This window comes from Puntigrus tetrazona, chromosome 7, assembly GCF_018831695.1.
Source record: "Puntigrus tetrazona isolate hp1 chromosome 7, ASM1883169v1, whole genome shotgun sequence".
Taxonomy (NCBI): Eukaryota; Metazoa; Chordata; class Actinopteri; order Cypriniformes; family Cyprinidae; genus Puntigrus; species Puntigrus tetrazona.
In genome coordinates this window covers 41,556,557-41,581,827 of record NC_056705.1, presented here as the reverse complement: position 1 = coordinate 41,581,827, position 25,271 = coordinate 41,556,557, and the positions used below count along the sequence as shown (strand labels likewise).

General features: G+C 38.3%; 1 protein-coding gene across 1 annotated transcript in view; it reads right to left on the bottom strand.

Annotated features, from left to right (window-relative positions):
- LOC122348901 (receptor-type tyrosine-protein phosphatase S) overlaps window positions 1-25,271 on the bottom strand; it is an 819,186-nt gene that overhangs the window by 117,262 nt on the left and 676,653 nt on the right.

The following is a 25,271-nucleotide window of genomic DNA, read 5'->3' as shown; positions in this document are numbered from 1 at the left end:
AAAACATCTCACAAAAAAAGTATTGCAATATTTTTCCTATTTAAAACTTGACTCCTCTGGAGTTACATCATGTACTAAGACCGATGGAAAGTGGAATGTTTTTTTTAGCCGATATGGCTAGGAACTATACTCTTCACCTGGTGTCAAGGAGAAGGAGCGTTGCTGCCGTACTAGGTCTGCAGCAGGTGGAGGGATTTTTACACAGCAACTGAAAATGCTGGGGAATATTTTCAGGCGCTGTGTAATATTATTGTGCCTGCTGCACCTCTCAAACTCTTTGGTTTATTTTTAGCGAGAAGCTAAAGGTCTAATTAGATTGAATGGTCTATGCTAAGCTGCAGCTAAAAGCTAAAAGACCTGGAGATCGGCTGAATGGATTTGAAAACGGTAAAACTCAGCTGTTTACCTCTAAGTGAGTTGTAAAATAAGCCTATTTGCAAAAATAGTGTTAGGTAAAAAAAAAAATTAAATAATTATTACATTTTAGCATACTTTTCTATTATCATGAAAACAACTCACTTTGAATGAACATACTAAAGTCTAAGTTTGACTTAAGTGAACATACTTAAGACATACTTAAGTGAACGTACTTAAGTTTTCAGACACTTGATGTTAATTGCATTGAAATTAAATTAAGGAATAGTCCAATGCAGTGAACAGAAGTGAACTGAACTTTAGAGTGTTTTACACACTTAAGTGGGACTTTATAATATGTAAATAATGTTAATAAAGTAAATCTTTGGAATAAACTGAAATCGCATATTTTGTTTTTGAAATATGGTTAAAGTACTGCTGAATATACTGATGGGCATTTAAGATCATCTAAAATATACTTTGACATTTCTTTTGAAAGACGTGTCATGTATTTAAATGATGAATTTGGAATTTACTACATTTAAAATATATACATTTCACATGTATTAATGAATAAAACACGTAAAACATTTCAATGATAATCAAATCAAGTTCCTTGACAACGCAATTCAACAGAATAAGTGAACTTCTTTAAAACACTGCAAAAGATTATTAAACCTAATGATGTAAACTGCACTTAAGTTGAACTTGACATTACTTCAAAGATCACATCAAGTTTACTCAAGTGTTTAGAAACACAGTCATGAAAGTGACAGGCCATTAAGTGACTTTTAAATTAAGTACAATAAAGTGCACTTTTATCTGCAACTGTATTTTTTTTATTGTGTGATTGGTTGGATAGCACACAAATGTCTTATTTACAGCACGTAACACATTCTTCAGATGCATCAGAGAACTTGTTTTTGTAAGTGTCTTGGAAATGCAATACCCAGCGTGAATGGCACAGGAACTGTTTGATTCCTGCATTTCCAACAGGATTACGATCAGAGACTGGCGCCCACAGCAAACACACTCACACACAGCAGATTAACCCCGGAGTCGAACCAAAGGCCGCTTAAGGTAAAGAAGAAGTCAAGAGTGTTGATCTGTCAACAGCAAGCCAGAGTTCACTGTAGAAGGTACATCCATCCATTATCACCTCTCCTTCTAAAACATGAAGTCTGATTCTGATTTTCACGCTACATATTTGCTAAAGTAGGCATCATGGGCTATCTGCATTTGTTTTGTCTTTCAGGGCGACTGCTTTCACGGCGGAGCAACAGTTCGAAGGGGTTCTTGCTGAGTAAGTCAGATTCGTATGTCTCTAGCTATCAGGTTTAATGACACAGACATCTGAAGGAAATTCTATCGTTCCCCTGAGAACGGAGGTTTATTACCGTAACACGCAAACACAAGGCAGGTAACAGAGTGCTTGCTGCGTACTGGACGAGCATTGGCTTATCTTTCTGGAAAACATCACAATGTTTAGTCATGACACCATCTAAACGAAACCGAGTTCCCGTGAACTTTTATATGTATGAACAAGTTTAGAGATTGTATGAGTGTTGGTTACTAGAGCACTGGAGACCAGACTCGTGGACTCAGAAGAAGATGAAACTACAGAATAAAGACGTTGAATATATAGTTTTATGTGTAACTAAAATAAGAAACAAATCATTTGAAAACACTGAAAAAAAGATAAGCTAAATATATATATAAAACTCATTTTCATATGCAGTGTACATAATAACACATTGTTATAAAGATCTGAATCACTGGTAAAAATGGACAGGGTTACTGTGTTGTGGAGTAAAAAAAAAATCAATCCACACTAAGATGAGATTAACCTGGGAAGTTTAACTAGTTACATAAATATATAATTCCATTGTTCTCCCTTTTGTGCAGTGACTCCTAATCCTTCTCCAAACACATTTAAATCTGTGCATTAAATGTTGATCCTGCTTTAGATTAAAGCGCTGGTCTACTGAATCAGCTTCGGTTAACGTCTGCTTCGCTCTTTAGATGTCAGACTCACTTCATCTAACTTATGATCTGCATCTCGTTTTACACTAAGCAGCTAATATTTTTTAAAATGAACATGAATATATGCACGTAATTTGATTTAGATGAGAAACATATTTGATGCTCAGTGAGTTCAGCAGGATCACAGCTGGCTTCATGAACTCTTTAAATGTGGCTTCTCTGGATCTCAGAGCTGACCTGCACAGATCCTGCACTCATGAGCTTCATTTCATACCACAATCATGCACACATTCGATTGTTTCAATAATTATAGTTATAACACACTCTTTCCTCTGCACATCTTCACTTCTGCCATCCTTTCTGTATCATGTTTTTTCGTCCCTTTCTTGCCAGTTTTTTGGATTTTGTAATGAACTCATTTAGTGGGTGAAATTGCAAAATGTCTCTGCTTAAACATTTCTGATGTTATCTACGTTCTACTGTAAATCAAATACTGGTTTGCGCCACTAAAAAGTCTGTTCATTTAAATTTTATATATATAAAAAAAACCAACAATCCCATCATTTCTGGAATTCGGGTTGATATAGTGCATATTTAAAATCAACACTTTGAAATAAGTTTTCATTGGTCAGGGTCAATTAATGCATTAAGTAACACTAACTAACAGATATTTAATCTTAACTAGCATTAGTTAATAAAGTCAACCAATGTTAACAAAGGGAAAAAGCATTTCCAGAGTAATCAAATAGTAAATCACTTTTAGCATTTTAATACTATTTTTTACCTCTAATGTTATGTTATTTAACATTAACTACATATCATCTTTGGCGTGTCCTCTCACAAAATTATTCTCAGACTTTCGGCCAATGATTTGGGTTAAACAGATTAAAGACATGGGAAGCTGTAGATTCAGGAGCAGATTCACGACACACACCGCAAACCAATCCAGCCGTCTCAGTGTTTACATGAGAGTCATAACACACTGTTTTCAGACGAGAGCGTCCTGTCAGCGACGTACAGGAACACTTTCACTCCTGAATAAAACATCAGGCTCTCTCTGCGAGCGGCGGCGTGTAGCTGTCGACTAAACCAAAGAGGAAGAATCTGCAGGATGTTCTCGGCCGATCAGAGCTTGTCACAAATACACGCTTTCCTTTGATAAAACACTCATTCACACGGAGAGATTCTCCAGAGATCACATTATACAAAACTGCTTCAAACACAGACTCTGCCACAGCCGTTTCCTTAAAAAGACTTTAAAAAGTCCTCAAGCGAACAATTCATCTCATCTGAGGGTGTTATTTACAGGCGCCATCATGTTTAACACGTGCTATTTGGAGAAATATTTAAAGACGAGGCGTTTTCTCATCTAACTCTAGACGAGATGTTGGACTGGTTTGGTCTTTGTTCTGGAAGTTCACCAGATGCGCGGAAATGGCTTGTTTATAATATATAAATAATGACTTTCTATCAGATGATTTCAACTTTGTTGATCATTTTTTGAGCTGATGGCACTATGGAACTGTTGTTTGATCTTTTGATGAACGTTTGACAGAAACACAGACCAATAAAACATCGATATTGATGTCTGCACTGCAGATTTCCCTCCAATAATTGATGTTATTGAGAAAATGAGTGTTTTTAGCTTTACACAAACTTGCTGGATGTGGAAAATTAAACTTAAATAATTGATTAAATCAATACACATAGAATACATATATGACTGAAATACGAGTTCTTCAAGTAAACATCCACTCAAATCAAGGCAGTGAATGTATAAACATATCTTCAGCTTGTTATTATATTACAATATTTAAAAAATATTGTTATCATTTACTATTTTATGCAGACCATTTCCAAATAGATAGAAACTGACGTCTCCTCCAACCATAGTTTTTGCAACAAAATTTGCAACCCTTGAACAATAATCCACACCAAGTATTTGTCTAATAATAACAGCTCTCGTATGATGCCAGACGAGACGTCTTTAGCGTCTGAATGGACTGTACGTCTTCACGGATCATTCCTGAAAGCCTCAAAGGATCATAAACTCTTCAATACAGACACTTAAAACATCCTGAAGTGTTTGAGTCATCTGTGTTTGTGATGCTTTTAAATGAACAGTTCATGCAAAATGGATTCTGTCTGCGTTCATTTTGTTAACTATATATATAACTATTTTTCAGCAGAACACAAAATTCATCCTTCTTTAGTCTCAACGCATTTAATAGTCTGTATGCAACAGAGTAGTCTAATATATAGAGAGAAGAATATCTCCTGTCGTTTTAACCATGATTTTGGGAATATTAAAAGCAAACTCGGAGACATTTTTAAAGGTCAAGCTCCAGATATTCAGAGAGATATTCAGCAGAAAGTCCATGTAAGCCTTTAAAATAATAATAATAATATTAGAGACCTATTATGCCCCTTTTTACAATATGCAGTATAAGTCTTGAAGTTACAGCTCAAAGCCCTTCACAGATCATTTATTATATCTTGAAAATGCCTATTTAGAGTGGAAACAGAAACACGCTGTTTTTGCGCATGTCTCTTTAAATGCAAACGAGCTGCTGCTGCCTTTTCCAGAACAGGGCTGTGTCTTTCCTGCTCATACCGTAGATATTTGGTTTTGCCTGTCATGCCTATTGCTCTGAAATCATGTGTTTTAAAGCCTGACAGTGGCTGTCACACAGCATGTGAGTAAACGTACTAAAAGTTCTCTTTCATGTCTTATTGCACTTAAACTGTCAAATGCACACAATTTTATGTTAAAAACACGCAGGAGTTTATTTCTGTACAGGTAAACAGCTAGAAGCGAAATAGCATGTTTACGTGCTTTCAATGAGAAATCTGAGCAATATCTGAGAGGCTCATTTTTTTCACAAGCTTGCAGAGAAAATTTCATCTTTACGCTTTTGGGGTTTGTAGATTCAATTATAGCACTTGAACGTAGACAAAGTCAGATTTTCATATGTTGCCTTTAACAAAACATTACTTTGCACTCTGAAATCAACAGAAAGCCAGTACTGGAAGATAACAGAGCATTTCCTAGTGTCAGTGAAAACATGCTCTTAAACATAGAAAGAATCAGAGTAATCCAGTCTGGATGAAATAAAGGCATGAATCATGACTTCCATAACTTAATAAAACACAAGAAACTTTTCAGCTTGGCCATACTCCTCAAGAAGCGACATTTTATCACAGCATTAGTTTGTTAATCAAATGTCATTTCTATGACCAAAGATAGAAAACAAGACAGGGCCGAGACAGGAACCCTGAGGAACACCAGAAGAGATTGGCAGAGAGAAGGAAATAGAGCTCCTTAAATCCACTATAAAGGTGTTCAGATATGAGGAGAACCACTTCAGTGCCTCGTGAAACCCAGCACATCAGACCTGAGACAATCTGACAGAATATCAGGTGTCCAAAAAGATGAAAAACTAGCAAACAAAACAAGTTGAGAATGAGTCAGGAGAGGCTCGAAGACAACCGGCTGAAGAAGGACTTAACCTTTGTACAGGATTTCATACTTTCTTCATTTGATCAACTAAAATATCCTTTAATATCATTTCTTTTGAAACTTGTATTACCTCGGCTATGTTCTGTTCCTTAGTTTTCATGGACTTTTCAGTATGTTTTCATCTGGCCCTCTTGTTCCTTGACCTAGTTTCTGTCTCTCACTTACTTATCTCGGTGTGTTATAGCTCCTGTCTGCTCAGTGTGTCTTTGTCCAGTCTAGTCTCCTGGTTGTGGATTTACTCTCTTCTGGATTAATTAAAGAGTATTTGACTCAATCTTCTTCTCCGAGCATTTATATGTCGTTCATATATTTCTGGACATCTGTAATGACCAAGCTTGCAATTTAGTGTGCTGAAAATATATTAACTTAAATTATAAAAAAAACTGTTAAATTATAATGTTACAATACTTCAAACTATTATGAAAACAATGATTTAAAATTATTATTTTGCAATCATAAGAACTTGGTTTGGGCAGCTTTAGATTTTTTTGCTGTATCTCAGCCAAATATTGTCCGATCCTAACACACCAGACATCAATGGAAAGATTTCTTCTGCATGAACTGTCCCTTTAAATAACCCTCCCTCGTTCTCTCTGGCTCTTTCCTTTTCTCTTAAATGAGAAATAAGAAGCCAATGGCAGAGATTAATATTAGGCAGAGCAAAGATACAATTGGCCCCCGGCGGCGATTCCAGAACGCCAGTGAATGAATTCAACCCACCCGTCATATCTCTCTCTCTCTCTCTCTCTCTCTCTCTCTCTCTCTCTCTCTCTCCCGGTCTTGGACACTTCAGAAGTTTTTGTCACATCCGCTCTTATCTCTGTTAATTCTTCTGACACCTCTCAGATAAATTCAGAGCCTGTCACAACTCCCTGAACTCCTCAGCACCGAGTTTCATTTCAGACTCTTTCTCTCTCTGTCGGCTTTATGAGCTATATTTACCAGTTTTCTTGAGGAATTTTGGCTTTAAGCTCATCATGACTGCAGAACAAAAGCTCTTTTGTTGTCACTGGGAGCGAGTCCTTTTGGACTCTGTTAATATTGTAATGAACCCTATTAAGACCAAATTTAAACGGCGTTAAAAACATGATTTCAGCATTGTTTGTGAGAGCAGAGTCCTGAAGGATCGTAGAGATGCTCTTATAATCAAGTATTAGTAACTACTGGCCACATAATATTTATGTATGTATTTATTTTGAATCAAGGGCTAATAGTGAAGTGCAGCACTGTGTGAGCTTCTAGCTTGCTTAAAAATGAAAACTGTAAAACTTTTTTCGGTTAATATTTCTAGCAATATAAACATGAATGCATTGTTATTATTATTATTATTATTATTATTACTATTATTACCACCACCATAGTGTTTATGTGTGAGGAGGCAATAAACTCAACACAAGGCTCAAAACACAACATTACGAAATATCAGAAGTCATATTTTGAATAATCGGGGCGTTTTGGCTCATGTTTGGCTTATTTCTTGCTCTGCTGGCAACCATTTTTAAAGTCCCCTTAAGTCTGCCTGCTTTAGTTACACAGCTGCGCTTAAACGTACTGATACTGTGTGTGTGTGTGTGTGTGTGTGTGTGTGCTCCATAAAAGCTAGAAACATCCTGTCCAGTCAGAGACCAGGAGTCCTGAAGGAATTCTGGCTGTTTATCCTCCAATCCAAGTGATTCCAGCTAACAGTTCCTGAGCGGCTCTACTCAGATCATCAACCTCCAGCTGTTCAAGCTAAATCCTGTGTGTGTGTGTGTGTGTGTACTCCTGTCAAAGCGTTCTCTCTGGACTATCACTGTAAGAGTCTGACAGCGCAGCAGGATGAGAAACTATTGAACATCTCTGCCCATAAAAAAGGGTTTAGCTCCAGAGAAAGAGTTAAAGCGTTTGACCCGACGAAGACGAGCGCCAACGCTTCCCTCGTTCATCGGCCGACGCCAGGTTCCTCTATGCCTCATTATGTGTGCAATTAATATTTCCACGCACAACAATAATTCAACATTTCCAATCATAAAAGGAATTTGACTTTTGTCTTTCTGTGCATGAAATGCATTTTAGTCACAATTCATTCTGTCCAGGAATTAAGTCAAGTTCCTCTTGGCTCCTCATATTTCTGAGGCTCATTTTCTATTATTGCTCCTTTCTCTGGGGAGGTTGTGCGTTCTGTAAGTCAGTTTTAAACTCTTTTTATGTCAGGAGATGAAGGGAAATCTGCTTTGTGTTGATCTGAGCCTTTAATAACAGAAATGCGTGTCGATATCGGCTGTAATCCTCCTCTGACAGTCGAGGCGAGAATCATCGTTTCCTTCAGCAGAGCGGCTAAGTGATTGTCCAGATCATTGTTACTGTCTGGATCTCATCTGGTTTTGCTTCAGAGCTGGATTTCCACACTTCCACAGAATAGATGGACGTGACGAAAACTGTAATCCATTACGTTACGTGTTTTAGGTAACGCAGTCAGGCTACTTTTGACATAACTTGTTTATCTCATTGATAACCTTGCACCTTATTGATATAAAAACACAAAGAGAGAGACCAGAAAACACTAAAAAGACATTAAATATTACTTCAGGTTTTTCCAAACTGGACTAATGAGAAGTTAGGAATTAGTTAATTGAAAACAAGAATGAAGTAAAATTAAAATAAATGATTTTAAAATAACCTTAACGTAATTAAATTACTAATTTAAAATAAATATTTTCAGGTGAATGTAATAGTGTAAAGAGGTTCCTGCATTACATGTTAAATAAAAATAAGAATTTGTGCATTTAATGCGTTTGAAAGACAAAACATGGTAATATGTGCTTAACTAACCCACCGTTACTCGCTGATGAGATCTTCAAAAGTAACGCAGTGCTCAAACGCTGTGTATTTGTGAGTCATTGACTTAATTTATTTCTGTAGTGTTAATAACATGCGGGACTGTAATCAATAAAAAGTGACTGTACTTTGATAGTACTTTAAAATGAAATATAGTACATATACGTTTTTTTCAAATCTGATCAGGGTACATATAAAAACAACAAAATACTTTTGTCAAACACATGAGAGATTGTGAATAACGTAGTGTTGTTGTGAGGGTGTGGTTGCTAGGCAACTAGGGTAGCGTTTGATTGGACGATTGACATCAGCAACAAAAGATCTGTATCTGCTTTCTAGTAAAAAGTTTGAACATCAGACCCATCAGACGTGTGGAAATGGGCTCCGACGGACAGACAGCGAGCCGGTCTTCTTCAGTGAAACACATTCATATTCAGAGCCAGTCAGGAGCTCATAATCCACAGATCAGATTTAGAAACGCTGGTTTGTGTTCAGACGCTCAGAACAGAGAGAACGGAGGGATGAAACCGTCTCTCTCTCTCTCTCTCTCTCTCTCTGAATGTCTTTCACGGGGTTAATGAGCAAATCTGTCGCTGTCAGACTCTCATTCGTTCCTTTCTCTGCTCAGCCACGCCCTAATGGACCCAGCTGTCAATCATCTTTCCTTCCCTCATTATTCTCTTTCTCTCAGAAACCTTCTCTCCGTTTCACCACATCTATCTAGTATTTTCTTTAATATTAGATATATATTATAAAGAAGCAGTGATTGTCAGTCGGTCAGACTCACTGTGCTCGTTCTCAAATAGTATTTTTAAGGAACGCGTATCTAGCACCGATCTAGAGTTGTGTTTTTAATACAGGGTGATAATGAGAGAAACTGGGATGCTCAATGAGGTCAATATGTCACTGTCTGCACGATATAATGAAGAAGATGATGGGCGAGGAATTCACGTCATAATTCTCTGTTGTTCAGAAACGCTTGCATGGAGAAGCTGTCTTGGGCTGGGATCGGGCCAACGGCATGACGTTCCTCAGAACTGAGCCACATTGATGTTCCTTTCAGCTGATTCCTCGTGGATGGCGTTCAGAGCGTAATAATAAAACTGATAAATGAACTGGAGTCTCGGCTGAGATTCACAACCATCATATTCTTATCATCTCTAATGGTGCGTGAATTTCATTAAAGTGATGCAGCGCACCTACATGTGAGTCAAAGAGAGCGTCGTGTGTTTCTGGGATGAAGTTAAACAGCTGAATATCTGTATCCACGTGAAGCGTTAGTTGTCTGGAGGTTATTGATGTCGTCGGATTGATTCGGAGGCACATTAACATTGACGTGGAGTCAAATGTGGATTTAATGGACGAAATGAGCAGCAAGCATCTAGAAGAAAACACTACGGTATTTAACCCTAATTCCGTTTAAAATACAATGGAAACTAAAATAATATCGAACGGCACGAGTCAATATTTTACTCTCAACAGATCATAGATAACAACTACTGAGAAATTCTGCAACTGAATGCAGAAAAGGAGCTGGTTTCAGATGCAATGTCTGCTACATGTCTCCTTTTCAAGACGCTTTGAAGACGTCTTCGAGGTTTAGGTGTAGTTTTGCAGCTGCTGATGAGTTTGTGGTTCTCTCTGATTAGTTTTCTTTCAGAGATGCTCAGGATGTTCTCTACAGGTGAAAGATCTGGACTGTAGAAGGATGTGGTTTAGCATCGTCTTGATTACGAGAGTTTTACTGGAGATCGGAGGAGACTTTTTTGAATGAAGATTAAAAACACGGAAGAAATGTTAGAAAAAACAATACAGAGGAAATATTTAAATACTATCATCTATATACAGTAGTCAAAAAAGACAAGAACGCATTTTGGTTTTGAGATATATATATATTCCTTAATACCCTTGTAAAAATAAGTGTTTAATTATAAGAAAAGGCTTCTTAAAGACACTAAAAGAGAAAAGCTAAAGAGAAACACTTTCTAAACATGCTTAAATACAAAGATGACCTTCATATAATAATGCCATTTGAAAAATATTTTATGCCTTTAAATAGCAATGTTTTGATCTTTTGTTTTAAAGAAGTAGGCCTACACATTGAATATTTAATATATCTAAAGTTAATACGATTTTACATGTTCTTATTTGCAATTACATTTTTTATATAATACATTCACGACACAATTTACTCTGAAATATGGTTAAAGTTCTGGTGAATGCAAAGACAATAGAAGTAATTATGAAATCTCATTTAAAGATGTACTTAAATCCCACTTAAGTAAAAACACTTTCAAGTTGAGCTTTCATTACATTTAATATGCATTTAAATTATAATGCACTTTCATTTAATAACATGCAGTAAAGTGTCTGGAAGTTTGATCATGTGTCTTTAATTATATATGTTTCTATTCTGCTGTGTTTCTTCGTCCGGTCTTCTGTTCGTGACCCTTCTTGTTGGATACTCTCTTGATTTTAAAACATATTTATTGACGTATTTAAAGTACATTACATCTGTAATAAATACCCTTTTCTAAAGTTCGCCAAATTCGTTAGGGTACCTTGAATTCTATTACAGTTAAATAGATTATTCACACTTTTTTCATCGACTTGCAACAAAAATATCCCGTTCCCAAATGATATTTCCCGTGAATTTTTCCCTCATAAAACGACATAGTGTTACTGACAGCCTCTCGGTGAACTCACGATTACGAAACATCTGGAAACGACAATCTCGCGGCAAAAACAGAAAAGCCACCTCAATAACTCACAGAAGGGAAAAGGCCCAGATGTGTCCTGACAGCCCAGAGCCATGAGCTCATGTTTTCTGTCACGCCTCAGCCTGATTGGCTCAGACGGCCTCGTTTAAAACACTTTGACTGCACTGTTGAGGAATGAACTCCGCTCTAAACTAAACTTCTGAGCTCATGTCTCATGAATGAATGAAAGCCAGCATCGGGAGAAAATCGCTGGCTCCACAATCCGAAACGTTCCTCGCCAGAGTACAGAAAAAACAAAGGTAGAGAAATACATCGCTGGATGTTGAAAGAGCTGGTGAGAGTTTGTTGGAAGTCTGAGATTTATCTGGAAACTCAACCAGTAATAAGCTTTTCTTGGTATTTCCATATTGTTGTTTTTTCAGGTAAATGTCTAAACATCTTAACACGTTTATGATGCTGTGTGTTTGTAGACGAAAGACAGCGTTGTTTCCATGAAGATAAAGTTAACCGTGTCCCACGAGCTTCAGCTTTGATCATTTCATTGATCTGGTCGGACATCGACGTTCAGTCGGATTTTTTATGCTCCATGTTGTTTAGTAAACATATTAATAAAAACAATAGACAATAGAAGCAGAAGTGTAGAGCACATAAGGATGGTTTATTTTTAAGGCAAATTGATTTGTCTTGAGAGGTTGATGCCTAAAAACAGAATTTAATCTTTATTAATCTTAATTAAACAACAAAATATGTGGATGGTGACGCCTTAAAATGCTGTCTATGTAGGAAGCTCACTAGTTTTTGGAACAACTTCCCTCGTTTCAAACAAATGAAAACTTTCTAATGGACTCCAGAGCCCGAAGCCAGTGATTTTGATGCATATTCCTCGTTAGAGAATGCAGTGATTAATGATCTGGCGTCTGAAACACAAGCACCCAGCGGAGGAAACGGCTTTTTTATTTATATTGTGAGTGTATTCAGGTGGGAATGAGGCTCCACATCTGTACGGAGAAACCGAACACCGAGCTCCTTCCGTCCTTCTCAGCGGAGCTCCATGCTTCATAATCAACACGCTTTGCTTACAAAGCCGTCTGGAAGGGAGTCTGACATCATAAAGAGTTGCAGAAACGGCCGGTGACATCATCAGGGGCCGATGACGTCATCAGCTCAGGTTCCTGGCGTTCTGCTCCTGACCGCTAGCCATCAGACCGAGCCGATTAGCGATTATTAATTCATACAGAAATACGTTTCTATTTGCAGAGCGAGGGCATTTCTACTAATTCTTGTCTATTTCTACAAATAAATCTGTGCTGATGACACTTCTGTGCTCCAGATTATATTCAGATATTATTCATTTCTACTAGTCAATGCAAAACAACATATTTGATATACTATTCATATATGACATGAAGTTTCAGGTTCTGTTTTGATAATATAGTGCACGTATGGGAGAGCCATCACCACTAAACTACATCTGACGTGTTTCTGGATCAAACTCACCGTTTTGATCTTACGGTCTCAAGCGTGTTTTGTCTGGATCCCAGCAGTCTGTGGGCTCTCAGGTGGTTTCATGCAGATGATCCATCATGTTTAGGGTTTCTGTGATTGTCGAAGCTCTTTGAGATGCGTGTGACTCTTATGTTGTTGTTTCTGTGAACGCAGAGGAGAAACGGAGCTCTGGATCCATTCTGAGTCCATTCATCATGCTTTCCTCCTCCGAGCAACCTTTCCTGACAACCTGCCTGACAGAGAGAGAGTCACCTCTAAAGTTGGACAGGTAGGGAAACACAAACTTCACGGAAAGCCGTGCGGTGAATCTGACGGCCCTTACATCTGGAATCAATTCTACAAAAAATTCTGGAACAATTATGATTTGCAAATGTTTCTTCGGTTTCTCTGTGAATGTGTTAAAGTTTTCAGCATCATTCCTCCAGTCTTCAGAGTCACATGATCTTCAGAAATCATAATAATATACTGATTTACTGCTTGAGAAACAGCTCTGATTATTGGGCTGATTTCTGAAGGATTGCGTGACACTGAAGACGAGTAATGATGCTAGAATCCAGTTCTGAACATAGAAATAAATTACAACTCAACATAGATTAACGTAGAAAACCTTGATTTAAAACTAATATTATTTCATATTTTTACTGTATTTTTGATCGGTGCTGAAGAGAAGAGAACATCATTCTTAAAAACCGTTTTTAATGTGGGCACAATAAAGCCTTTTGCTCAAAACCTTTGGTTGCACGTCATTTTAAGGAGTTCCTGATTAAACACTGAAGTACTGAGTGATATTAATTCATGAGATATGGTTAGGTTTAGGGTTTGGCTTGCATGTAATTATGCATTATTATTTGTTACTACAATAGCAAGTACAGTCTTTTTCTTTAGTCTTAGTGTTTTTCAGCTTCAGATTTAAGAATCAATGTTGCTGCTTCGCTGTCGCTCACGTATCTGTCCTTCATCACGGATGATTTCTGTGTGAGCGCCGCTGACCGCAGTGGCCCCGGGTCCGTGTCAGGGCCTCACGCAGGGATCTGAAGTGTTTGAGGTTGCGTCCAGTCGCCCGTCTGAACGCTCGCCCTCTAATTGCTCTCCCCGCTGCCTCGAGCGCCGGGTCCTCGGCCCTCAGACGCTCACAGCCATTACGCCCCCCAGAAGCTTTTAGCGCTTGACAACTGACATTAATTACAGCACTTAGTGCAGTTTTTAATTACACTCAATTATGGCTCTGGCGTAATAACTGATAGGTAGATTGATATTCTGATAGATTGGCGAGAACATCCTTTTGTGCACGTTCCAAAATTAACACAGTAATTATTGTGCTTCTGTAGATGAAGAAATGGAAGTGGTTCAGAACACGGAAGGAAGGGAACCGGGTCGGACCTGATCTCTGACCGGACTGCTTACTGTCTGGGCTCGTTCAGATAAAATCTCAAAAGAAACCTGTCTGGGTAACATATAGTTCAGTCATGAAACCGATGGTGTTCAGAGAGTTGGCACGATCTGATTGGTTCATGCTGTATATATGCAGCCAATGAGATTCCAGCAGAAGCCCTCCTCCTTCCCCAGCTCCACCTGTATAGATCCTCCACAGTTTGGATGCAGCAGAACGTCTTAAACACATGGCGTTTATGAAGGCTTGTGTTCACCGCTGATTAAACATTGTTAAAAAGGTGAAGGTCACATTATCCTTTTTTCTTTACAAAGTCGGTGTAAAGACAGTAAGGTATATATTTTAATAAACAGAATCATTACAGCTTCAGGTGCAAACGGTATCACATATCACCGTGGTATTCTTTGGAGTAGCATGAAAAACCTTGGTATGTGCAGATTTCTTACTTCCTGGTTAAAAACAGCTTTCATAAAACGTTGGGATGCTCTGCTGTTTGGTGTTAGCGCTGGGTCGCTGGTTTGTGGTTTCAGGAGATGAATGTGTTTTAAGCAGGTTCTCTTGAAATGATCTCACTCCGAGCTGATGTTGATGTTGTGGCCACGTTTGTTTGCACAGGAAACACAGCATGTCAAATAATGGTGAGAAATGGGATGCAATTTAGACGTGGAATAACATAATTCGGGTGAACATGACTTCATATTTTCCCCGTGTGGAAACTCTGGCTGAGAGCGATCGGCCGTCATGTTCGTGTGTGTTTCTGTCATAGTGTTCAGTGTTATTCCAGCGCACGGCTTATGAGGTTTGGGACGCCAGCGCGGGATATTTCACGGACAATCGACTTTCTCTGCTGCTTTCCTGCTTTAGAGTCCACAGATGCACAAATCTGTATTAAAACATAATTAAGTGACATCATTTGAGTAGAAGATCCAGTCGGTTTCCCTGGGAGACAGAAGTGATCGTATCATGCTAATAATACAATACTGTAAAAGAGTGAACTTCAATGTGTATTACAGTTTAAATTTATATTACATGCAATTAAAGAGGAACCTCAGAGTAGAACTGAAGTACATATTTAGATGCAGTTTCTGTGTAGTTTGTATGTAATGTACTGATAAGTAACTCTATGTTTTAGTTGACTGTAAATGCTCTTCAAGAGAATTACACATAAATATCAACTTAATTGTACTTTAATCTCATTTCTTTTGCAACTTATCTATGACGATTTAAATATATGTACAATTACACTGTAAATTACTACGTTTAAATACATAATCACTTTAATAATATAACGTATTAGAGTTAGGAATGTAGTTGCATTAGCTTTTATATGATTGTAATGTATTAAGTGTACTGTTGTCACGTATCTGGACTGTTTCAGTGCTCTGTGTGACCTACTTTCTGTCTTCTGTTAATTGTCTCATTGTGTTCAGGTGTGTCTTGTTAATTTAGTCATTTCCTGTGTGTTTATAAGTTCCACTTTGTTCCAGTTTTTTCAGTCTTTAAAGTGTGTGGAGGTCTGCCTGTCTGTCTGAATTATTATTATTAGTTCTTTTGTAGAAGATGAAAAGCTGTTAAAAGTTATATCCTGGTCGAGCGCTCCTTCCTACAGCTGTTTAATTAGTGTACGTTTTTCAGTCTGAAAACGTTTTACTAAATTCACACAAGTGTTTTTTTTTTTAATTCTATTATTTCTATAATAAGCACTCTTCCTAATAGTGAACTTGTTTTTCTTCTATCAGTGTCACTCGTCGGTCTGAAGGTCGGTTAGCTCTAGACTTACTGGTTGTAATGATTTCTGATTATTAGTCCAGATCTGGTGACTGGAAGTGATGCAGGATAACAGGAAGTCCGGCGGTTTGTGCTTGACGTCTCTGGTCCTGCATCGTATTTCACAGAATCATATTCAGCAGGTAACGTGATGTGGACGGATCAACAGAAAAGCAGTGTTTTAGACATTAGCATCTGCTGCAGACGGTAGCTTTAGCAGAATATGATACGCTCAAGGTCAGCACGTGAAATCAAAGCCTTGAAGCTTTAACTCTATCTGACTGCCGTGGCTTCCAGGAAGACGCAGCGTTTGAGCGACAGGTTTGTTAGCAGATTATGAGATGAGATTTAAGCTCTCTCAGACTCTCCATGCATGGGAATTTTTATGGCTCTGCTATAAGCGTTATTGCTTCATTTTCCCGCTCCTGTCCCTCCGACTCCCACAAACACATGTTCTTGCACTAATTTTTACTATTACTATTTTAAAATCACGTCAACACGTTATTATGATTAACATGGATTTGATTAGATATGACTACACTGTCATATCGCTGATAAATTGAACTTTGATTGACCTGATATGATTTGTACGCTTTTTCAGTGAATCTGAGCTCGAGACAAACATCTTTACACCAGCGGTTCTCAAGGCTTTTACAGACAGAACCCCATCCACCATCCAAGTCCTACAACACACCTATTATTTGCTAATAATAATAATAATAATGTCAGCGTGAGGTGCTGGTGTCAATATGCAAACATTCTCAGATGGAGATTGGCATCTGTTTCAAAATGGCTGACAGGACATTCAACTGATTATGGAAACATAGGTATTGATGTTCTAGGCATGATCTGGAGAATCCAGCAAAACCAGTTTCATTACAATAAGCTAATGTGAACAAAAATTATTAGCATTTTTGTATATTCCATTGTAACTATCGACCACAAGGTGCCAAAGAAATCTACCAAGTTGCGTAAGAATACGTCTATGCATTAAAAAATATATATAGCATTTTAAGGCAAAATTCAAAATAGCTAAAACCCAGTTGTGTGATTTTTGGACAAACCTTTTAGAAGTTATTAGGAAAAATAGCCATTTTTCTTATCTTCTGCCCACTGCAGGTAACTTCAGGTCATGCTTGTTATATAACACACAACACATTTAGTTTCAATACGCCAAACAATTGCAGAGGGACACCATCACATCGACTTGGTTTTTGTAGCATTTCTTATTAGAAAATGGTTAAACCAATTCTCCAGCATGGTCTGTAGATGATCTCTGCCCATTTTGGTGTAAATCAAATGAATTGTCTAGATCGAGTCTGAAAAAGAAGGTTTTACAAATAATTAAAAATAGCAAAGAAAAACCTAAACCATATGATTGTTTTTAATTTTGGTGTCCATTTGACAAGCGGTGGCACCAGAGAGTTTGAGTAGAGACTTTGAGACCGCCCTCGATCAGTATGCCACATTTCACAACTTTCCTATGGTTTTATGGGTAGCTATAAACTCAAGAGTGGAAGAAACAAATGAAGAAGAAATATGTACCAACAAGTACATATCACTGAGGCAGTAAACTCTGACACCTTTTGTTCCTTTTCACATAGATTTACAGAGTTTTGTTAATAAAGCGTCATTTTCACACAATTGCTTGAAGAATATCATGTTATGACTTTAAAAACAATATTAATATGCTGGGAGATTATAGAGTGTTTGTTCAGAGACGAGGAGCTCCGGTTCAATCCTGTGTAACTAAACAGTTCAAAGTTGAAGTCATACATCAAATGTGTTTTTATAGCGGTTTTGCTTTTATTAACTCTATCTGTAGGTTTAGACTTGATTTGGTGTATTTACAACATGATAGAGCATGACCTTTTAGCAACAGTCTAGGGATATTTCAATTCTGAACCGCCATGATATATACCTATATCAACGTAATAAAAACATGCCAGGGTCACGTATTAAACCTGTTCTTTAGTGCACTCAATAAAGTATAATAAGGTACATAAAAAGTGCACAGAGGTACATATTTTTATGAGACCAGGTTGGCTACTAATAATTAATGGCAGCTGTTGTTGTTATTGTTCTTACAATAATTAACTCTTGACTTCCAGATTTAACTGATTTAATACTTAAATAAAATGTAAACAACTCCAAACACTTAAATGCTGTCCTAATATTGACCTACAGCGTGATTGGACATCTCCGTGTTGATGTGAGTGTTTCTGATGCGGTCAAGCCCTGGACTCGTCTTCTGTCAAGTACAGTAGTTCTGTTTAGACTAACATACTGCTGACCACAGATTTATTATAGAGTGTGCACCACGACCTTACATGCTGAGAAAATATCACATGAATATCGCAGATTCAATAGATGAGTTACACACACACTTTCAGACACATGATGTTTTCTTTCGGTCTGACCTGTACATTTGTAGACCAAAGAAACAGTGAATAGAAGTATAAATAAATATAAAGAAGTGCAAACAGAGTTGTGGGAAAGTAGAGGAATCTGAAGAAAAAAACATTGGCGACATCCAAAATATTAATATCTCTGACCTATATACATCAGATTTTTTTATAGGTAACATCAGGCATAGCTGTACAAGATAATATTTGAAAGTTTACAAATCATAATTTTAAGGGACTGTGTGTGTAATATATATTATTATTATTATTATTATTATTATTATTATTATTATTATTATTATTATTATTATTATATATGAACATTTATTTTTTCAAGGAATAGTGTTATATATCGAGGTGTACTTTTGTTAGAAAATCCCACAATCCTCTAAACTTTGGGCTCATATTAAAATGGAAGTACAATGCAGCACAAAGTGTACAATATTTAATTAGATGTTCAGCGCTTTCTGAAGGTTAAGCAGCTCCGCTGACTGACTGGCTGCTGAGTAAGAACTAGTTTGTGCAAAGTGTCATTTCTCTTTGGCAAAACAAAAGCTCAGAACGTCAGTCTCTGGTTTCTTGCCGAGTATCGGCGGCGTCTTGAGGAAAGTGTCGAAGCACAGGAGCCCATTACAGCCATGATAATAAAGCAAGCAAATGACAAAGAGCGTAAACGAGAGAAACCCAAGAACAGACGGCCTGAAAATGAGCCCTGCTCATCCTGTTAACAAACATGAATAACAAAATGGAGGTATAATGGTTTCAATTTCAGGCGTGTGTGGAGACGAGCGGCCTCCCGCCGGCAGAAGACAATCATCTCATCGGGAGGTTTGTGGCAGAGTCGCCATGGGCCGTTACCACAGAGAGCACCAGTCCTTAATAAAACTGACTTTATACAACAAAGTTCCACATTACAGGAGTATAATCATCTGTTCAGGCAAACGCCGTCCATTAAACGCCATGACAGCTTGACGGATTTTCAATTTGATGTATTTCAGGACTCCGGAGCGTGAAAATAGAGCGAGTCGGATCTCTAACCGACCGTTTGAGGGAGTTTTCTCTCAAGATGTTCGAGGTTACAAAACCAGGACAGTCCATCATTCACACAAGTTAGTTTTTTGGGAAATCGCTTGCTGTCCGGTGAGTGAATGGGTGCCGTCAGAACGAGGGTCCAAACAGCTGATGAAAACATCTCAATAATACGCACCGCTCTAGTCCATCATTTAACATCTGGACAAAATCTGGAGTTTAGCTGGTGTTTATTTGATCTAGTTATCAACACATTTTCACAATCGATGATGAACCTTCCTCCAGTGAAAAAGGGTTCTGTTAAAGGATGTAATTTAGTAGCTCCTTAAATCACAACTAGTCTAAGCTGTAACTAGTTTCACAACTGGTTTAACCGGCCCTCTCCTAGCTGGTGTTTATCTCATTTCATTGGTGGGTTTTTGGTCTAGCTGTTTGTCTGATTTAGTTGGTGTGTTTTTTTTTTTTTTTTTTGGTCTAGCTGGTGTTTATCTGGTCTGGCTGGTTTTTCTCATCTAGCTATTTTTTTAATCTGGTCTAGCAGTTTTTTTGTCTGGCTGGTGTTTATCTGATCTAGTTTGTGTGTGTGTTTTTTTTTTTTTTTGTAGTCTAGCTGGTGTTTATCTGGTCTACTGGCCTTCTTAAATGTGATTTATTCTCACTGGACATCATGAGGACGAGCAGTTCAGAACAGTTTCTCTAAGAGCTGGAGAAATGAACGTCCCTACTCCGGCGTCCCAGAATGCAGCAGCACTCGCTCAGATGCCTCATTAATATCATGAAGGGCCGGCGTGGCAGAGATTACGGCGTCTCTCCGGCTGCACAGAGAAATGCGCTCGGCTGTTTGACAATGAGGAGCTGTGGATTCACAGAGCCGTCAGCCGAGCGTGTCGTGATACACAATGAAGCTCCAGCGGCTTCTCCTGCTCCGGATGAGCTTCTCTCATCTGTTACAAAGAGCACCGTCTTCCTGTGGGAATAAACACTAGGGTGTGTTAACCGTTAACGTGCCAAGGGTGAACTGCACTCACTGATTTGCGTGTGGTTTTAGAGCACGATCAGCGTAAACGTGACCGAAAATGAAAGAAAGGTCTATTTGAAAGCCCTCCAGACGCCTGAAACCTCTTTAAACGCAGAATGAGCCGCGCTTGATTAGTGTGCCTGGATATATGCAATACGTACATTAATTTACATTACACTAATTATATATTGCAACACTCCTCTCCTCATTCGATGAATGGCTACTAGCATCGCTAAACACCATCTTTCCTTAATTAAAATATTTATCCGCTGCCTTTCATGAACAAAAACTGTGTGAGTCACAGCAGGCAAATATTGCTGACTTCTCTGAAGAATGCAGTAAGCCTCATTAGTACAGGAAGAATGTGTTTGTGCTGAAATGTATTTATTAAACTCTGGCACAGCATTAAACCAGCGCATGTGAAAAGGAAACGAAAAGATGAAGTGGAAGTAAATATTAGATAAATGTTTTACATTCATTTGTGGTTTTTACAGCCCTGAAGTTTAGCACGTGAATATAGCATGAATCACGAATTTAATAACGCTAAATATTTAAATAAAATGACACTCTATTAACATATTAATTTTCTTTTCTTTGAAGCATTTTTTTTTTTTTAAAGGTAAGAAGGTTGCCCGACGCAACAGAACAACCGGGAAATTTTATTTTTAACACAATGATTCAACAAATGATGTCCAGAAATGTTCAAAACCTCCAGCATCAACTTTAATCCAGTGCTTCATGCTGGCTTAACTTTACATCTCTAAGAGCTGAGAGACATCCGCTGGAGATGGACTGTGTGATTGTTTTCTGTAACGTCTGAATCGGCTTCATGTTAAATTCATGAGCGTGGTGAAAGATGAAGTCTAAAATGATGCTGCAGACGGAGGTGAACGCCTGACTAACATCTGTCTCTGCGTCTAATTCTGCTTTATAATGTGGAAGGAGAGCGGTGCTTGGCTCAGCGCCTCTTCAAACACTTAACCTGATCTTCACCCCATCGTTTACACAGATAAACACACTGAATAACAGCTAATCAGCGCTGGAGAATGCAGGCAGATGCGCCGCTCTATAGCAGCTCCTGAACTCCAAATCAATCTGCAATTACCCAGCATTCAGCGCAGATGTTCCCGGCGCCGCGAGACGCTCTCGGACGCTCCTTAGGTGTGAGAGTGAAAGACACGATGGAGACGAGTCGGAGGGAAAGAAAAATAGCCCAGCTGTGAGTCGGTGTGAGGGTTTTCGTGAATGGTTTCTTCTGATGGGAGACGAGTCTGAAGCGGCACTACGGCCCGAGAAACACATTCCAATTGATTCATACGTATATTTTAATTAGTTACATAAAATGTAAGTAGTGTAAAAGCATATTGCAATTATTGGGAACTTATTTACTTATTAGATGTGCCTTCGTCACGTTACGTGGTTGAAATCATTTACATAACTACTGAGCTCTGCTTCCTGTGTGAGGGAGCGAGTGGGCGTGGTTTAAGAGAGCGGACACGCCCCCAGCGTTTGAGAGCTGAGAGGACGGCTTGTTTTTTCACGATTTTGATCCATTATTGTACTTCACGTTTTTATTTTTAGCATTTAAATTTGGCCGGGTGGTTAATAACACATTTTTCTGTGACGTGACGAACAAACGTTTAATATCGACTTGTGCTATAAATGTTATGCATTTCTTATTTATTCCTGGAGTTGTGATTTAATACAAATGTAAAATCTAACTGTACCAAAAAAGTAATGAAATGATTTTTTTCTCTTTCAAGGTGCCGTAAATCATCGAGTCGGTCAAAGTCACTGGTCATTTGTTCCAACAATCAGAGTAGTTATGGCTAAATAATCCCAAAATAAAAGTCTGACTGGAAACACTCGAGACCACAAAATAAGCGTGACTCAGAGACTGATAAAGAGCCAGCGGAGGAAACTGTTTGGTTTCTATGGAGACGCCGTGGAGAAGTTCAGTCACACCGAAGAGCTTGAAAACACTGAGACACCAAACCAGACGCTCTTTCCAGCATCACCTCCCTTCAGCCCTCGAAGACATCGAGATCATTTCTGACAGTAATGAAGAAACATGGCCAGATAAATACTATTTGATTTATTCATTCATTTATAGCTAAATGGGTTAAATCGTTATTCTATTTGCCAAAAGCTCAATGATTTAAGAACGGCTTCTTTTTGTTTTCTTTTTGGGGAATGCATCTTCTCAGTTCGGATCGACGCTGCTATGCGAAAACGATCAGATGAAGATCGTGGTCGCACCTCTGAAGGACAGAAACGCTGTCTAGGATATCAGCCCAGCAGATGTTGATTACTGAGGATAATTCTGATCCAAAATAATAAAGTAAGCCACATGAAAGAGGCCAGCAGCGCCGATAAGACGATCAAACCTCATCATCTCCAGCCTCGCCAAAACCAAAGTCAGGAATAAAACGCAGACAAAATAAGATCACAGCTGACAAAAATTATCTCGCGCTTGCTTCTCCTTCTCATTTCTCACATCAAAAAGTAATCTCTGAAATTAAACGCCTTATCTCCCGCACAAAAAACACACAGAGACGCTCGCAAGAAGACGTTAGATAAAGACGCCGACGGCTGACAACACGATGTTATCTGTCCGACTTCGAAACGGGAGAAAATGTACTAATTAAACAAATTTTTAATATTTCCATTCGTTGTCATGCTTTAGCTGGAAGCCATTAAAAACGCAAGGAATTCTCATTTCTGTCAAACTCATCAGTGAACGAGAGGCTTTCTGGGTCAAGACTGAGATCATACCGCTTTAATCTGACTTCACCAGCGCTTTCTTCATCCAGGCTTGGTTTTCACGCCTGCGAGGAACGAGCGGCAAACACTGACAGGCCTGTAAAGAGTCCCTGCAGCTTCTTTAATGAAGGACGATTACATCTGAGCTCCGTAGAACAGGGTCGGTTTGACCAATGCCTTTACAAATGAAACGACTCCTAGGAGACCTGAGAATGAAAACTATAAAACACAACATGACACGCTCACAAGAATGTTAGAGCTGCCTCTCTTTCCGAGGTCAAAGCAATTTCCCAACACACACACACACACACTTACTCACACACACACACACACACACACTACACACACACACACACAATAATTGGCACACACACTACACACCACACACTACACACACTTCACACACTTTATCAGGCTTCTCTCAGCACACAGTCATGCTAACATTCTTTGCTAATCAGCGCTAATCAAAAGATTATGAACGAGCGCTGCGCTTCAGAAGTGTGTGCTCGACACCAAACCCAAAACCTGCTTATTATAAACCTCAGGCTTATTTATCATATAATTTCAAAAGGCAGCCTGCAGGAATATAAATCTGTAAATACAATAAAATTAATCCCTTAAAACACACACGAGAAGAAAACTGTGATATTACTTCCAGCATACAACATAAGCTGCTTAAACCTCCTCGGTCTCGTGGAATGAAACCCCTGGATTTATTTCTTTTTTACTTTTTTAGTCATCTTTTTTTTGTTTTTGTAGTAAACTGTTGAAACTGAAGAAGAACCTTCTGATGAGGAACAGGTTCAGTTTCTCACAGATTCAGATCAATCAGCTGATTCTGAGTTCTCCAGACACTATCACAGCAGAAGACCTGAAGACCAGCGTAATCTGCTTTAATACCGGATAAAGCTAACTATATAGAACTAGCCCTGCCTGCACAATGAGCTATTTTGAAAGAGAATCCTGTATTTATTTGAGAGATGTGATATGTCGCTCTTTAAACTCTGCTGCAGGGTTTGTGGGCGCTGGTTCAACACGCAAAAACAACTTTTATTTAAATCTCAGCTGATTATAGCCTTAGGAAGCGAGCGGATAGCACGCCCATATAATCACTAAAAACTGTCACTTTTCAGTTTATCACGATCTCACAGCTGCTCCTTTATAATCAATGAAGTTTCTAAACGGCGCACATAACATCTTATTGACTTATCTACGCTTAGCATCGAGTGAATCCCATTTGATGATATTATATGTAGCGATAAAAGCGCCTCACACACACGAGAAATATTGCTCGCCGCTTCCGACCACAGATGCATGTTTATAAGTCACTTTTTCAGCATTTTGAACAACGAATGTTTGTGCATGATAATGTGGTTTCAGATTTTAGCGGCCCATAAATGAGGCAAAAACATGATTTCTTGAGGGTTCTGCTCGCTGACGCAACAACTTTTCACAGTAACTCTATTTAGCACCATTTGTTCACTGCATCTCCCTGATTGGTGAACAGCATCGTGGTGAATGTGTAGTTTAAATTGGCTTCTAAGGACCGTAAGGTGAACTTGATGTTTTTAATAGAATCAGAAACACGTTTCTACTTCCATACCTTCATGAGCTAAACCCCTTCATTATCATATGGACAAATATTTAAATATTAGGCCAAATAAATATACTAAATGAAACGCTTAATAACAAAATGAAGGAGCTAATTAAAATATATAAGATTCTCAGAGATAAATAGAAAAAAGGTCATTTTCTGAATTGAATTTGATAGTTCAATAACTTTAACAAATGCCCTGAAAAGATTTAATAGGGCTTTTACGGATTACTATGAAAATCTGATCAATTATTGGCATAAGGATGAAATCCAAATGCTGCTGCGCGTTCAATCAACTGCAGACCAGAAAACACGCCGATGATCTCAGTCCGGTTTATAAGCAAAGGTGAAATGTTTCTGTGTGCTGCATCTTGATTTATTTTCTCCATGTTGACAGAAACACAA